The sequence below is a fragment of the Phalacrocorax aristotelis genome, chromosome W, assembly GCF_949628215.1.
Source record: "Phalacrocorax aristotelis chromosome W, bGulAri2.1, whole genome shotgun sequence".
In the NCBI taxonomy this organism is placed as follows: Eukaryota; Metazoa; Chordata; class Aves; order Suliformes; family Phalacrocoracidae; genus Phalacrocorax; species Phalacrocorax aristotelis.
This window is the reverse complement of record NC_134310.1, coordinates 24,142,362-24,150,769: the sequence shown is the minus strand read 5'-3', so window position 1 is coordinate 24,150,769 and position 8,408 is coordinate 24,142,362.

The window sequence follows — 8,408 nt, the reverse complement described above, 5'->3', positions numbered from 1 at the left end:
GGGACCGAGCTGGGATGGAGGAAACAGTGTCAGAACCCGACGACCGTCGGCCTCCCGCTCCGGCTGGCGAGGGTGCTCTGCCCCGCCCCCGCCCCGTCGCCCCCCCGGGGGAGCCTCGGCCAGTAGAGGCCGCCCGTCCTGGAGTCTCCCAGCGGGAGTGGCTGGGGCCCTCGCTGTGCTTCCTCAGGGGCCCTCGCTGTGCTTCCTCAGGGGCCCTGAGGCCGGCTGGAGCCCAGGTAACTCAGACACCCCCCCGGCTTCGGCGCCACGCCGCGCCCGTCTGGATCAGCTTGTCTGTGACCGCTGTGCGGAAACGTTACCCCACGACCGAATGGTACCCGGTTGTGTGACCTGCTCTTCACTCCGTATTAAGCCCCTTCCTAGGTGCTGGTGTGGAGGAGGGCTAGCCGTTATGCTAACACCTTACATCCTAAGTGTCCGAAGCAGGAAACAAAATGTCAAAGCCTTCAAACCTTGCTGTTGTTGATTGCCTGCTGTGGGTTAAACAGAGAAAGTGAAATTTACTTTGCAGTGGATATTGTATCTAAAAGTTGAGACATTTTATGTACAAAGTAATATCTATTCCATTTTTCTTTTTTAGTGGTATTTTTTGTCCCGGTACATGTGAAGTGGGAATCTGGCCGTTTTCAGCTTGATCCCAGGCTATAAAGACTCATGCTTTTAACTTTGGAATTATGTGTTTCTGGTTCTGGCCAAAGAACCATCTGCCATACTTGCTATATTGAATATTGATCTGCTGGAGGGGTGGTGTGCGTCACAGTGACACTCAGTTGCAATAGTGCCCCAGACTGTGTCCCATCCTGAGAATTCAGGAGGCTAAAGGCTGTATCCTGAAGTGAATGGTTTCCTTGGATGCGTCCTAAATTGGGTTTGCAGACAGTACAGAGATCCCAAGCTAGTTTAGTTACTTAAGTAATGGAGTTCTATACTGTTTAATTTATTCTGCTGGGATCTGTTGCTCTGAGAAACAGAGTAAATTAACTTGTGTCATGTGCTGCACTGCTGAATGCAGTCTACTTCCAATATATAAATTGTTTGCGTACCTCCAAACTACACAGCAGCCTAAGATGTAGACATACCTGTTCTTGATGTACCTAGGGGTAAGATGTTCACAATATAAAAATCACAAGGCTTTGCAGAAACACATTTTTTTTGGAAATTTGTCACAGTCACAAGCAGCTTCAGTAGTACCTCATCCTCTGATCCCTGATCCATCTTTGCCTTCTTCCAAAGTTGTATACACAGATTAGGGAGTTATCAGGTAAAAATGATCAGTGACAGACAGGCTATGTCAGAGCACACTCCATATACTCAAAAATTAAGGAAGATTTAATGCTTTCCACCTTTGATCTGGAATGCTGTTGTAATCCACTAATGCTCCTTAGCATTTTTCAGTTTTGTTCCCTCCAGATAGAACAAACCCACTTCCTATCCCAGTTCCCTTGAAGCCTCAGCTCTGGTAAGGCAAAATAGCTTTCCAGGAACACAGAATGTGTAACACATACACAGACCTGTTCATCTAATTGACATAATAATAGCACAGAAAGTACAGCAGGAAGAATCTCCAATTCAGGGAAGTACATATTATCTGTCAAGAGCTACAAGGGCATTGCCAGAGCGAGCAGAGATGCAGTTAGAAAAGCAAAAGCCCAGCTTGAATTGAAACTGGCCATAGATGTCAAAAATAACAAGAAAGGTTTCTTCAGGTATGTCAACCACAAGCAGAAAAGGAAGACCCACTGTTAAACAGAATAGGAGAGTCAATCACCATCGATGCTGAAAAGGCAGAGGTCCTCAACACTTTCTTCACCTCTGTCTATACCAACACTATCGGGTCCCAGGCTTTGGGAACAAAATTGCTGGTTGATCCAAACACTGACCCACTATCAGTTAAGGAAGAGTTAGAACATGAATTATTACAGGAGCTTGACCCCTACAAATCGATGGGCCCTGATGACATCCACCCAAGGGTGGTGAGAGAGCTGGCTGACATCATTGCAAGGCCACTCTCCATAATCTTTGAGAAGTCGTCGAGAACGGGGGATGTCCCAGAGGACTGGAGGAAGGCAAATGTTACCCCGTCTACAAGAAAGGCTCGAGGGAGGAGCTGGGTAACTATAGGCCCATCAGCCTTACTTAAGTCCCTGGGAAAGTTATGGAATGAATCCTCCTGGGGGCCATCACAAGTCAAGTGAAGCTCGTGATTGGGAAAAGCCAAAATGGCTTCACTAAGGGCAGATTGTTCTTGACAAATCTGGTGGCCTTCTATGACAAAGTGACTTGCCTGGTTGACATGGGGCGGTGGACATTGGCTACCTGGACTTCTCCAAGGCCTTTGATACGGTCCCCCACAGTCTCCTTCTGGAGAAATTAATGCATTATGGCCTAGACAAGTGGTCTGTGCAGTGGGTGGGGAATTGGCTGACAGGCCGCACCCAAAGGGTGGTGGTAAATAGCTCTTTTTCAAAGTGGCAGCCTGTCACAAGTGGGGTCCCTCAGGGATCGATATTGGGCCCAACGTTATTCAACATCTTCATAAGTGATCTGGATAACAGCATCAAGTGTAGCCTGATGAAGTTTGCAGATGACACCAAACTGAGTGGGGGAGTAGACACTCCGGAAGGGAGAGCTGCTCTGCAGGGAGATCTGGATAGGCTGGAGGAGTAGGCCAGCAAGAACCTTATGAAGCTCAACAAGGACAAGTGTAAGGTCTTGCACCTGGGAAAACATAATCCGGGATTGCAGCACAGACTGGGATCCACCTGGCTGGAGAGCAGCTCTGTGGAAAGGGACCTGGGGGTCCTGGTGGACAGGAAGCTCAACATGAGTGAACAGTGGCTGCTGCGGCCAAGAAGGCCAACAGGATGCTGGGTTGCATCAAAAAGGGCATCACCAGCAGAGATAAAGAAGTCATCATCCCACTCTACTCAGCGCTTGTCAGGCCACACCTGGAGTACTGTGTACAGTTCTGGTCCCCGCTGTACAAAAAAAGATGTGGACAGGCTGGAAGGGGTCCAGAGAAGGGCCACCAAGATGATCAAAGGACTGGGAAGCCTGCCATATGAGGATAGGCTGGGAGAACTGGATTTGTTCGGCCTTGAGAAAAGGAGGCTTAGGGGGGATCTCATCACCATGTACCAGTACTTAAGGGGTAGCTACAAAGAAGATGGAGACTCCCTTTTTACAAGGAGTCACATGGAGAGGACAAGGGTGACTGGACACAAGTTGCTCTTGGGGAGATTCTGATTGGACATGAGAAGGAAATTTTTCACAGTGAGGACCGTCAACCATTGGAATAATCTCCCCAGGGAAGTGGTTGACTCAGCCACATCAGACACTTTCAAGAGTTGTCTGGACAGGGTGCTGGGCCATCTTGTCTAGACTGTGCTCTTCCTAGAAAGGTTGGACTAGATGATCCCTGAGGTCCCTTCCAACCTGTGATTCTGTGATATTTTCTACTATACACATTTTCTCAATAGGAATTCTTCCTGATTTGAATGCAATTAGCTATTTCCTAACTTCTGAAGTAGTTTACTTTACAGTCTTTCAACTGTTTGTTGTGGTTTAGCCCCAGCTGGCAACTAAGCACCACACAGTCACTCGCTCACTCCCCCCCTGTAGGGGAATACAGGGATCGGCGACCAGAAGATCACGGGATGTGACGGAAAGATAGACTCCTCCCCATAGGAGTGGCAGGAACAGGAAGCGCAAGAGCTATATAAGCATGTGACGCAGTTAAATAAACGGACATTTTGTATCCATCATATTGATGTCTGTGCATCACTGTCCCCAGGGTGGGTAGAGCCCTGTGTCCCGGAGATATGCGGCCCAAGATAAGTTCTCCCATAGAAGCGTACAGCAACACCCCCCAGCGGGATGGGGGAGAGAATCGGAAGGGTAAAAGTGAGAAAATTTGTGGGTTGAGATAAAGGCAGTTTAACAGGTAAAGCAAAACAGTAATAGTAGTAATAATAATATAATGAAAAGGAAAAGCAAAAGCTGCACGAGCAAAGCCAAACAAGGAATTCATTCACTCCTTCCCATCGGCAGGCAGGTGTTCAGCCATCTCCGGGAAAGCAGGGTTCCATCACGCCATCACTCCAAATGTCCCCCCACTTCCTCCTCCTTCCCCCAGCTTTATATACTGGGCATGACATCATATGGTATGGAATATCCCTTTGGCCAGTTTGGATCAGCTGCCTTGGCTGGGCCCCCTCCCATCCCGGCTTCTCATGCCCCTGGCAGAGCATGTGGAGCTGGAAAAGTCCTTGACAGCACAGGCACTACTTAGGGACACTCAGCAACTAAACATCAATGTGCCATCAGCACTATTCTCATACCAAATCCAAAACACAGCACTATATCAGCTACAGTGAAGAAAATTACCTCTATCCCAGCCAAAACCAGCACACTGTTTAACGTGATTATGTCTTTCAGTTGTGTGCAATTTTACAGATAAATCTTCTGCTGTTAATTTGCCACTTTAAAACTTTTATCAGATTTAGATCAAAGGGAAGGTTTGTTTTTTTAAAATTATAATTCAGATCACTTTGATAAAATAATATGAACTCATAGCTCTACCACAACAGGTCATTAGGTGTGTTCCAGAGCTGTTGTATAAGTTGCAGCAAGGATTCTGGAAATACTAGTGCTCAGCGTTGTATTGGACAGGGGGCTGCAAGGTGGGTGTGGGTGTAAAACTTACCTGGTTCTAAAGTGTATCAGTGATAAAACCGAGCATTTTCTTTTCTTGTCTTTTCCTGTGATTCAGTACAAATGCCAGGAGTTTCTCATAGCAACATGCAATAATGCGCTATATAAGAGTATAAGCATCACTCATGTTGAGTGGGTGTCCAGTAGTAAGGAACCATATCTCTAAATTCCCAATTCTGTATGAATAAAAGAGGGCCTCTGATGTTTGTTCAGAGGGACCTGGAAAAGAGCATAACATAGCTCCAGGAAGACAAGTCTGAGAAAATATTTCATTTGCACTTGACCCTATTCACAGCCTTTCATACCAGTAATTGCTTTGTTTGGTGGGTGGGTTTTTTTGTTTGGTTGTTTTTCTTTTTGGCAAAAACTCAGATGACAGAAGCATGCAACAGATGGGAGAAATCTCTGCTGCCCGTTTTTGTCCATGAAGGGAAAAATAGAGAAAGAGGAGCAGCTGAGAGAGAGGTAGATTTCACTCCAATTTTTTGCATTTAACCTCCTTTGCTGGGGCGTTTCAGCCTGGTTTAAACACAGATGGAACTTTCTGCTAGTCAGAAAGCTGGTTTTAGTCTGTCTTGAAAATTCTTGTAGGTAAATCTTATTTTGGTCATATGTGATACAGTTTTTCTCTCTGAGGCTGCTTGGTAATAAAGGTAAGGAACTGCAAAAGCTGAGCCTACTCTATCAGCCTTGACTAGTTCTTCTTGGAGATCATGTCACAAAACTCAGATGATCTTTGAACTGTGAGTTATATCCCATATATATCCAATAGCATATATGCATATATCTAGGCTTCTAGTGGTTCTAGCAAACAGATCTAAAAAGCGGTATAGGTTTGTGTCTTTTTTTGGGGGGTGGGTAGGGAGAGATTATTTTATTAATTAGATCAGTTAATATAGCTGGGAAGACACTAACAGACTTTTCTACATGCAGTTCCTTCATCAGGTCTGTCTGTGTAGAGAAACAACACGTGTTGGGCCAGTTTCCTAAAGTAAGCCTCTGTAGTAACTACGCATACATTCAAGAAACATGGTAGTTTGTATGTTGTGGGTAAAACTTGCAGAAAATCTTTCCAAAACTGCGTTTGTTCATTTTACTTGGATGTGAAAAGTTTCTAAATTAACTTAAGTCATTAAAAAATGGGGGAAATAAAATGTCAAGTTGGTGTCAATACAGATTATTTTTTTTTTTTAAGAAAAAGGGATAACACAAATAGATTTGGCTGTGAAATGAACCTGCGTTAAAATGAGATCTGGTCATATTTAAGTATGTGCAAGATCCTATCATCATGCTGGTCATCTGGTCTCCTTATTTCAAAATTAACATGCTCTAAGTTCACAAGTTAGCTAGGTACATTTTAGGGAAAATGCAAGAATTTAATTTTATAGAGAAAAGGATAGGATAAAGAAGTAACTTATGAAGAAATAGTAATTTAGTATTGTATGTTCGGTTCATAATTCTTTCAACTTGTTCCTTTTCATCTAAATTGTCCCTTGTGATTAACAGTTATTATTTTGAGCTCTGTGAAATTTACAACAGTGGGTATTCACTTGCTATTATTGTATCTTGGGCAGACTGGGTTTTTTGTACAAGTATTTTGTAGATCATCATGAAGTGGCACGAAAATGTGTAATAGGAAGGAATAAAATATGTTTCCATATTTTTCTTAAATATTAGCTTAATGATCTGAGTGTATAATATACTCGCATAAATATCTTGTATTCTTCTCCTAGAACAAATGAAAGTCAAAGACATTTCATGTGCCTGCCAAAATACATTTTTAACTTTTGGTCTCATCCTTCATCTCATCATCCAAGTTTGTGCAGTAATAATTTAATTTTAAATTCATTATACATTTTTCATATTAAAATGAGTTCTAAGACTTGTATTTAAATATTGATGGTTACTATTTGGTGGGAGGTAAAATGTTTCTGGTTTTATTTCTTATACCTCAACATTTCCCATACATTTTTTGTTTCATTGTATTTATTCAATGCTTTCATATAATGATATAGACAGTCTCTGAGTATGGAATGAGCTATATCTCTTATCTCACAGTCTGTAGTCTGATCTACACCAAACTGAACCTTAAATTACATATAGTATTCAGAATACTAGATTTGGATGAAAGTGCTAAATGAGTTTTTCTTCTCTTCATCAAATTACCCAGAGGTACATCAGTCATTCAAAACCAGTAATTCTTAGCTTTGTTCTTAAATCTCAACTGTTGTCTGAATTCCACATGAGTTACCCTTTGCTTTGGTTCACTGAAAGGACTTTCAAAAAACATGTGTGAGCATCTGTGGCAAAAATCTTGGCTTACTTTTCCAAGTTTGTTTAACAAAAGAGAACTGTTTGTATGGAGATATCTTTTGTTTCTTTCTTTTCTATATTAATTTCCAGCTTAAATGTCATCATAACCTCCTATAGTAGTTTTCTACAATAGACATGTTCTGCTCAGCCTACCTAGTTTCAGAAGCTGTTTCTGTTAAATTTAGACCACTTTAATGCTCTCACCTTCTTCTATGCTCTACGTACTTCTGAAGATCCAAGTACAGTTTGGTTTCAGAAGACCAAACAACATGGTTTACAACAAAAATTGCTATAAATACTGCTTCACAAATGTACCAGTCTCGATATCTTCTGTCTTTCCTCTTGTTCTTCATGACAATGACTATGTTTATACTAGGATTTCTTCATCAGTAAAGGAAGATGTATGGTTTTATCAGTGTAGTTTAATTATTCCCCACACAAGCAAAGCAACCTGTATTAGTAGCAGCATTTTTTTGCTGGTATAAACTCTGTGTATACCAGGAGAACCAGCTGGTATAGTTATGCTGTGCATGGCAGGGGCCTCTTCACAAATCAAATTCTCATGCCAGCAGGCTTAAAAATTAATTCCTTTAAACTAATCTTCACACACTAAGAATAGTCCTGTTGACTTTGCTGGAACTGCTTGAATGCTTGTGACATGTAAACTGAAGTGCGCTAAAAGAGGAGAGCTCTTGATTTGAATTCAGCATGAAGTTTGCCACTGATCTCAGTAAGATAAGGACATCACCTCAGCTGTTTGCAGGGTCAAAGCCTTGCTTTTCATGAAGTGGGAATGGCATTATGCCTTCTTTTATGAAACAATTAGAGAGATATAAATCAAGCCCATTTCCCATTACTAATTTCCCCAATGACTACCACAGCTCTTGCTGTGGTTACTAATATTGATGTGGTTATCGTCACACGAAGGAAATAGAAGGATCACATATGAGGCAACGCAAACAGAAACCTATAGGCACATGCACCATGGTTCACAGTCAGGCCAGGTGGCAGACCACTGCCCTGCCTTTCCTGCTTGTGGTTTCAGGCTTGGCAACAGACTGTGAAAATAACCCAGCGTCACAAGGTATACTCCATCACCCTACCTGGAAAGCCTCACTTTTGCAGCACAGGTCAAAGTAAATAAAAGGCCAAACAATTTCAAGGATGAGGTAGAGAAAGGAGATTGCAACACAGTCAAGATTGTGATAGGTGCCTAAAAAATGCCATTGTTGTTAGAAATTGGAATTGGGGTTGACTAATCAGAATTGAGCTGAAGGCAAATGAGACTATAGCACTTTCCAATGTTTTATCAACTTTTTAAAAGATGACACTCTCACATATTTTTCTACTGTCTAATTTTC